This window comes from Zingiber officinale, chromosome 1B, assembly GCF_018446385.1.
Source record: "Zingiber officinale cultivar Zhangliang chromosome 1B, Zo_v1.1, whole genome shotgun sequence".
Classification (NCBI taxonomy): domain Eukaryota; kingdom Viridiplantae; phylum Streptophyta; class Magnoliopsida; order Zingiberales; family Zingiberaceae; genus Zingiber; species Zingiber officinale.
In genome coordinates, this window is record NC_055986.1 from 132,615,144 (window position 1) to 132,624,644 (window position 9,501).

The 9,501-nt window shown below is 38.7% G+C and overlaps 1 pseudogene; it reads right to left on the reverse strand.

Moving 5' to 3' along the window:
* Positions 1 to 5,455: 5,455 nt before the first annotated feature.
* LOC122042351 lies at positions 5,456 to 6,872 on the reverse strand (annotated as a pseudogene).
* Positions 6,873 to 9,501: the final 2,629 nt, after the last annotated feature.

Consider the following 9,501-nt stretch of genomic DNA (forward strand, 5'->3'; position numbering starts at 1 on the left):
TCAAGTACTCTAGAGTTGAAATTGATGAAGTGCGGTTCGAGTGGGCTGAATGCATGCTAGATTACATTTGAGACAGTTGTACCTTGATGTGTTAAAAGAATGTTATACTTTGATTTTGATATCTATTAGCTAGCTTTTGATGAAAAAAGAATGTTTGGGTATTTTATGGATATTGTTGTAAGAAGATTATTTATATAATTTGTGAATATTTGTGTATTTTATGGATATTATTGAATGAAGAATATTTGTACAATTTGTGAATATTTGTGTATTTGTTTTTGTTATTGTCGGTTTTAAAATCAAATCTGTGCTGTTAAAAAATATACATATTACATCGGTTTTCCACCGATGTAAAACCGGTGTTATAAACTAATATTACATCGGTCATTTACCGCTGCCAAAACTGGTGTTATTAACATACAATATTACATCGATTTTACACCGTTGATGAAACAGTGTCGTTAAGTGATACTACACCGGTTAATAACCGATTCGAAGATCGGTGTCGTTAAGTGATACTACACCGGTTTTAACCCGATGTCTAAAATGACAGACTTTTAACATCAGCTTCATAGACATCGGTCGAAAATCAAATAGACACCGGTGGAAAACCGATGTCTATGAAGGTTTTTGTTGTAGTGAGTAGAAAATATGTATGTCAAGATGTGATGATAGGACATATGAACCTGACGCCTAGTGACTAGACTGGATGCATGTATGACATTATGAAACATATGTAATGCAATGTCAATGTCTAGATGCTAACAAAGAGCGTACAAAAAGAAAGAGTGGGAGGGTTGCATCATCGCAACGTCGCGAGATGTGATCCGTAAAATGAAGGTAGTCAGGACTCGATATAGAATATAGTCCTGGATCCTATGAGAGAGTAACCTAAAGTCCGTCATTGTTGGCAGCCTCTCCTCCCCGAAGAAATACATATAGATATTATCTAATGTAATATGAGAGTAGGGCTCGCCAAATGGTAAATCCCTACTAGGGTAAAACAAAAATGGGCATGTTGACCTCCTAAATCCTAAACTATCATATAATAAGGTGGGGGAAAAGTAAAAATCCTTTCCACCAACTTTGGTAGAGTAGGTCAGGTCATCTATCTTTCCTAAGTTATTATAGAACTGAGCACATAATTCAAGATTTACTGCATGACTACAGTAAACAATTTTTCTAACTGGTAGTGCTCAATAACCTGGATGATAGTGGTGCAATACTCAGTGAAAAAGGTCCTAGTTAAGTATCTAAATTTTAGTAGAACATATGTATGCTATAAGAATGACAATCTAAGCTGCTCAGAGGGGAACCTAGCATCAGCAGATGGGGCATTGCTAGGTCTAGGGGCAACTTGTCGCTTCTTCCTAATGTTATACAAACATACATGTATATAAAAAATGTGTATAAATAAGTATTAAAGCAATATACTAGGACAGATTATACCTAGGAGGCATCTTGAGGTTTTACAGAGGAGGAAGATGAAGAAAAACGGGCTGGAAGGCGCCTTGGTGTGGTTGAAATTGTCGAAGAATACGAACAGACACGACCTCTGTTCGCTAGAAATTTCTAGCTTGAAGGCGCCTTCAATCTGTAATGAGGGCGCCTTCCATTACCCATGGAAGGCGCCTTCCACCGCTTTGGCAGGATTTTTCCCGCCGCTCCCGAAGGCTCCTTCTCTCGATGTTGGAGGCGCCTTCCGGAGGCGCCCTTTGGGGTGCCTTCGAATTTTTATTTTTATTTTTTAATTTTGAATTTGGTTTAAGTTACTTTAAAGTTAAATTTTGAAAATAATTTTTAAGTTAAAATAATTTATAAGTTAAAATAATTTTTAAAGTTAAAATAATTTTTTTAAAAAATAATTTTTTAAAAAAAGATAATTTTTAAGTTAATAATTTGAAATTTAATTTTGGATTTAATATAATTTGATTTAATTATTTTAATTTAATTTAATTTAAACTCCTCAGTGATCTCACCTAATCTATGTTTTCAATCAAGAAATCCTATAATTTTTGTGAGATGAATTAAGTTCAATTTTAGGGTTTGGTTTAACTATGTGTTAGATTCATGTTTAGCTTTGGGCTCAACAAACAGACATTTTTTGGATAAACTTTTGAGCTATGGTGAGTCACCTGGACACACTATAACAAAAACCCTCATAGACATCGGTTTTCCAAAAATATTACATTTTCGACCGATGTCTTTGAAGGCGATGTAAAAGGTCTGCCATTTTAGACATCGGGTTAAAACCGGTGTAGTATCACTTAACGACACCGGTGTTCGAATTGGTTATTAACTGGTGTAGTATCACTTAACGACACTGTTTCATCAACGGTGTAAAACCGATGTAATATTATATGTTAATAACACCAGTTTTGGCAGCGATATACGACCGATGTAAATATTAGTTAATGACACCGGTTTTACAGCGGTGGAAAACCGATGTAATATCAGTATTTTTTAACAACACAAATTTGATTTTCGAAATAGTGAAAAACCCACAGTAACAAAAAAAAATACACCAATATTCCCAAATTACACAAATATTTTCATTCAATAGGATCCATAAAATACACAAATATTCACAAATTACATAAATATTCTTCTTACAACAGTATCCATAAAATACACACACATTCTTTTTACATCAAAAGCTAATAGATATCAGAATCAAGGTAGAACATTCTTTTAACAACACATCAAGGTAGAACATCGTGAGTCAAAAATCAAGCTGAGGCTACATTAAATTATGAGAATCAGAATATGTTTAACTTGCTATCCTACTCCATTCTTCTTGCGCCTTTCATTTCCCTAATCTCACTGCTTTTCACCTTCAAATGCCTAGTTTTCTGAGTTAAAACATCCACTGTCCTAATCTTTCAAACAAAAGTATCATTTGGTCTACTTAACTACAGCAAAGAACAAAAACAGAAGAATTATATACATGCTGCAGAGTGAGGCCATATTGATAACAGGTAGTCGAAGATTGTAAACCTCAAATTTCATTCCCATGCTCTGATGAATCAAGGTATAGCAAGATTTTAAGATTTACGAACTACTAAACAAAAATATCATGAGGAAGAATCTATAGAAGTACCTGGACAACATGGGAAAATTCATTAAGGAATACATTTTGTGTGGTTAGGGACAGATGACTACAAGCCAAAACCTCCAGCATATGCTTGATAGCCAAATCAAGAACTCCAATAAAAGAATACCACGTAAGTAAATGGAAGGAGATAAGGTCAAAAGCATCAAAGATAAATGCACAAATATACAAACAAAGCATAGAGAACCTTCCAACATTATAGTGAACATGATCAGATATATAACTCCTACCATTTTCTCTGTAAACGAAGAGTGCATTCCTGTAAGCTCGAATCGCATGTTGTCTCTACATTTTACAGAATGAATGTTTTACAATTAGCACATAAAACTTTGAACATGCTTTAAATATCTGAGACAAGTTTCAATATGAAGATGAATTTGACATGCAATCGAGTACCTGATCAGAAATGTAGTAACAATTTCCAAACAAAACAAGATGAAAACTATACTTGCGTAACATTGGTGGAATAGAAAGCAAATAGCAGTAGGATGCTTGTTCAAGCATCACAGCTGCATGCAGAGAAGGCTCCTGATGAAATATGTACATTAGTTGCACGCTTAGACACTCAGGTTTAGTCAATTTTATTTACACGCTTATAAGATACTAGTTGAGAAAGACAATGGGAACCATATGACATTATAGCTGAATCACTTATTGTTCTAACTTCTAACTATGGCTCATTTATGAAAATAGATATTAATGTAATGTGTTTTTTTTTAAATATTATTATGATGTAGATACGAATAATTGGCATAATGTGCTTTTAGAAAATACTATTCTGATACACTGATGATGTATAAAGGAATTAAATGGACCAAAAGAACAAGTGTAATCAAATATAATTTTTTTTAAGCAATAGGATAGTGTTTAACTATGAGGCTTTGAAATGACAACCAAACCCGATAAATTCAACATGTGGGAATCAAATTATCATTAGCAGGATAATAATATCATAAGGAACATTACATGAACACTCTTTTGACACATCCGAAGGCTAAAAGAATCATGTTTACGGATCTTTCACACAAGTATATCAAATTGTTTGATTTTACAAGCAAGATACTATCAGTTTAAAGTAGAAAATATACCAAAACTATGTAATATCATATCTTAATATATTACAGAACATGGAAAAAAATTAAGAACCCAGACTTCTAGAAAATCAACATAAATACCTCATTAGAAGGTACTTTTAAGCATACCCGCAATGCTGGATTCTCCAATTTCTGAAGTAATACCCCAAGAGAAGGAAATCCTAATTTTGCCAAAAAAAAAAAAAATCTAACTGTCATTTATAAAAAAATATGATACACACACGCACATCAATACTAGAGGTGCAAACGAATCAAGCCAATTCGCGAGTTTTTCAAGCTAGCTCAAAAAATATTTGATTCGTATTCGAAATTATTGAATTCGAGCAGAACTCGAACATGTTCAATAATTTTTTCGGGCCAAATTCGAACCCATAATATTTTGTTAGATTGTTCACGAGCTGCTCGCGAGCCGAACTCGAATTGAATTCTAATTATTTTAACATTATTTTAACTTAAATATATTCAAATTAAGATTTGAATAATTGGAACAAAATTCGAATTTAAGTCATTTCGAATTATAGTTCGAATATGCTCAAATCAAGGTTCGATCAATTCAAATCGAACTCGAAATTTATTTTGAATCGAGCTCGGGACAAAATTATTTGTATTTTCAAGCTTCGAATATCATATATATTTTTTGAGTTTGAACTCAAATATCAATATTTTCATATTATTCGGCTCGATTTGATTCATTTGCACCCCTAATCTATACATGCATTTATTAAAGTGAATAACTCCAATATGATGTGAGAAGCAAAAAAAAAAAAAAACCTATATTACCTTAAATAACATACAAAGAATTAATTTAACAACCAAACTTACAAAGGTATAAATTTAAATCTTTATGAAGACATAAGTCATAATCACGCGAAGTGGACCCAGGTAGTCTAACTAGCATACTTACAGCTTAATCAGAATAGCCATAGGTATCAGAGGTATTGCATTCTCTATATCAATTAGCTAGGAACTCCAATCAAACTAGTGGAAAACATTAGATAATTATAACTAACAATCATTCTGAACAAGATCTATCAAAATAGAATCTTTCTGATGTCAGCTTACCAGTATACTTCCCATTTCTTTCATAATCATCAAGAAAATGAGAAACCACAGTGGTTGGAATAACATATCCAATATTTTCAGTGTCTTCAGATCTGAAAACCTAAATGAAATATCTAGTGAGATATGAAAGAAGGTAGAATGCTAATTTAGGTGCAAAAGCAGTACTCAGATGTATTTCCGTTAAACATTATTCTGGGACAAAGTTAATCTATAAAAGATTTTTGAAAAGTTTGGAATAGATAAAGTAGGGAAAATAAAAGGCAGATTTAGCAGAAGGAATACCTGGAATGCCACACCAATACACTCACCACGATCATTGAAGGTAGGACCACCACTGTTTCCTGCAAAACAAGTACATTTCTTTGACAACATTAATATGCTTTTACAAGAATATATCTGTACCTTGCCAGAGAAAGTGGTGCAATAACATCCAACTATCTAAAAAATAAAATGCTATCTTTCTAGCAAGGAAAGTAGGTTGAGTTACCAACCAGGGTTTATTGCAGCATCAATCTGAATACTAAGCAGATCAGAGGATCCATGAGCATACTAACATGAAACAGAAGCAAAAAAAAAGTGATTAATATTAAAAAAACTCATTTGGACACCATGTTCTAAAATTTTCAACCAACTTAAAATTGATAACACTTAAGTCAGCAATTTATCATCTATAAAACAATCTCAGCAAGAATATAAAATTCACCAAAAAAATACTAAAAGCTTATGATCACAATTTCATGAAATCAAACCTCAATTCGTGATACCACACCCTTTGTCACAGCGATTGTATCTCCACCAAGTGGATATCCTATAACAGTTACTGAATCCTGTGTATCATATAACTTGTTAGTTTGATGAATTATGGAAGAACAACTAGATTAAATAACCCTATAGAAAAGAGAGCCTTAGAAAATGTGAAGTGCTTTAACTTTGTGAAGCACTTGGGGGCGGTACATGGACCGGCTGACGAGGGCCCTCAGATCGTCCGCCTTCTACGGCAGCAACAGCTCGCACACGTCTCTCTTCTCTTTTGCAGACATCACCCTCAACTGCTCCGGTGACATGCAGATTCCAGCAGTGAGAATCGCCACGCGCTCCACCGACTCCGCCTCCATCTCCGCCAGGCGGAACGCCACGAACCCGCCGTAGCTGATCCCCATCACAGAGTACCGGGCGACCCCGAGGAGGCGCATCGCCTCCGCGACGCACCGCACCAGGTAGCCCACGGAACGGTCGGCGCAGGAGGAACGGGATCTGCCGAAGAAGAGGAGGTCCGGGATATAGAGATCGAAGGAGCGGGATAGGGCCCCGATCTGGCGCTCCCATTTCCACTTTGAGTTGCCGCCGAAGTCATGAATGAGGAGGAGGGCAGGCTTCCGGCTGGCGCCGCGGGGGTTGGGGCCCCAGATGTGCAGCGACGCGTGGCCGAGGTCGAGCGTGACGGGTCGGAGACCGCAGCGGAGGAAGGAGAGGTGGAGCAATAACTCGCGCAGGGAGACGAAGGAGAGCAGGCGTCGGGCGGCGGCGACGACTCGGCGGAAGAGGGAGAGGAGGGCGACGGCGAGGAGCAGAAGCAGGTGGCGAAAGGATTTCGTGGATGCCATCGTGATAGAGATCGATGGGAATGGGTTTAGGTTTGGGGGAAGGGGAAGGTAGGAGGAGAGGCGTTGTGTGGTAGACGGTTCGAGTCGCGGTTACGCCCGACTGCCACTGCCTGCCCGCTTCACATTAATAAAACCTGCTTACGATATTGATTTAGGTTTCGAGATAACTTTGTGAAGTGTTATAAATTTGGGCTGGTGGAAAAATTAAATTATTATTTTTGGTTCATTAACACCGGATTTTAAAAACCGCTGTTAAAACCGATGTCTATTAACAAAAAAAAAGGCGCTCATAGACATCAGCTAAAAAACCGATGTCTATGAGCGAAAATCTGCGCTCATAGACACCGGCTTTTGGAAAAATCGGTGTAAAATACTCAAAGACATCGATTTTTGCTTAAAATCGATGTTGTTCCACCGATGTCTATAAGGGTTTTTCTTGTAGTGACATCATTAGAGTAACCATGCCTTCGAGGTTTTCCAAATAGTCCTATCCACTGAATTTAATATAAAACCTTGGTTTAACTTATTAAGATCTGAAAGGGATAGCTTTAGTTAGTTCCACTTAGCCACATGCACCAGGTCGAAGTCATATCTTCCTAGACATGCATAGACTGAGCTTCCCTAACCTACTATCATCCAAAACATCACCAGCACTGTAGGTCAAGTTAAACTTAGTCTCTTTTTAAGCTAATCCTAATTACCCTGCCGGGTTGGTTATTTTTTGGAGGTGCCAACTGTTGGGGTAATTTCCCTAGGTCAAGTTTGACCAGTTTGACTAAGCTTGAGTTGAGTCAAGCTTGAGTCGGGATTTGAGTTTTGATGTTTGACAATATATGGAGATTGCTAGGGCAATCGTCTGTTTGACAATATATGGAGATTGCTAGGGCAATCGTCCGATTGTGGAAATGGTTAAAGGGTTGACCAGGTTGAGAAGAAGGCAAGTTAAGTAGGTCAGGGATGACAGGAGACTTAACTAGGTAAGTCCTAACTGGAGGTTAGGCGTTTGGAAGTCCTAACTAGAGGTTAGGCATCTGGAAGTCCTAACTGGAGGTTAGGCAGTGGAGAAATCCTAACTGGAGGTTAGGCAATGGTGAAATCCTAACTGGAGGTTAGGCAATGAGAAGTCCTAACTGGAGTTTAGGCAATGGGAAAGTCCTAGCTGGAGTTTAGGCATCTGGGAAAGTCCTAACTGGAGGTTAGGCAAGAGAGAAGTCAAGTAGGTAAAGGTTGACAGGAGACTTGACTGGGAAAAGTCCTAATTGGAAATTGGGCAAAGGTAAGTCCAACGGGAAGGTTGGCAATGTTGATACAGTCTGACCTGGATGTTGTTTTGCTGGTGACACTGATTTAAGTTTGTATCAGATATTTAACTCAGATTATTTACTAATCTAGGTTGACTTGGTTGACCTGATTGAGAAAGTCCTAACTGGGATGTTAGGCAGTTGGAAAGTCCTGGTGAGTGAAGCCAGGCAGATTGGAAATCCTGGTGAGTGAAGCCAGGTGAAAACCCTAGTGAGTGAAGCTAGGTGCAAGTCCTGGTGAGTGAAGCTAGGTGAAAACCCTAGTGAGTGAAGCTAGGTGCAAGTCCTGGTGAGTGAAGCCAGGCAAGGGAAAATCCAGATGGATCAAGGGTGATCGGACATCTGGTGTTGAAAAGTCCAAGAAGGAAGCTTGGCATGCGAAGTCAGAGAGGGCTCGGTAGCTCGTTCTCTAGGACCAGATGAAGTCGGAGAGGGCTAGGGAGCTCGTTTCTCCGGACTAGGTCAGAGAGGGCCCGGACCGAGTCAAGAAGCTGGATCGGTCGGCGGACCGATCCGTGAAATCTGGACACTGATCGGTCCGGCGACCGTCAGAATCGATCGATGGCTCGAGCGATTCTCGATCTGGGCTGATCGATCGAAATCGATCGATGTCTCATGGATTTTTGATCGGTCCGGAGATCGATCGTGAGGCCGTAAGCGCTTGGGAAGAGCGACATCTGATCGGTCTCGGGACCGATCAGATTAGTGCTGATCGGTCCGCAGACCGATCGAGCAGCGCATAGAAGCGACATCTGATCGGTCCGGGACCGATCAGATTAGCTCTGATCGATCGCCGCCGATCAGCGATGATCGGCGTGGATCGGTGCGGGCCGACCCACGATATTGTTTGTTTTGCATGCACTTTTTCTGATTGTCGTATTTGTTTTCACCCATCTGTTTTTAACCATCTGCTGTGAGTCTTTTTAGCTTGCAGATTGCAGGTCACACTCTCATGGTTGAATTCAAATTGAGCTTCATTAAGAGAAGAAGACAAGTGCTCTTTTCACTGTGATTTGCTGCAACAGATGCATTTGAGGCATCAACGTTCACTGACAAATCTGATTGCGATTGGGCTGCGCTCAGTTTGACCTCTACTTATTGGTTCGTATCCAGAGACGCCAGTGATTTCCATTGGCATGGGTTCAGAGAACCAGATGAGGAGGAGAGGTGATTGGCTACGCCTTGTTGGCAGCAGCGATTCTGCAGGCGGCGGTGATTCGAGCCAGTAAAGCAGAGAGACATAAGAAGGAAGAAGAGAGGTTCAGAAAAGGAACTGAATTCTCTGTTTCTCTTCGATCAATCCTTTGAGAAAGCAAGTTGGTGAAGCT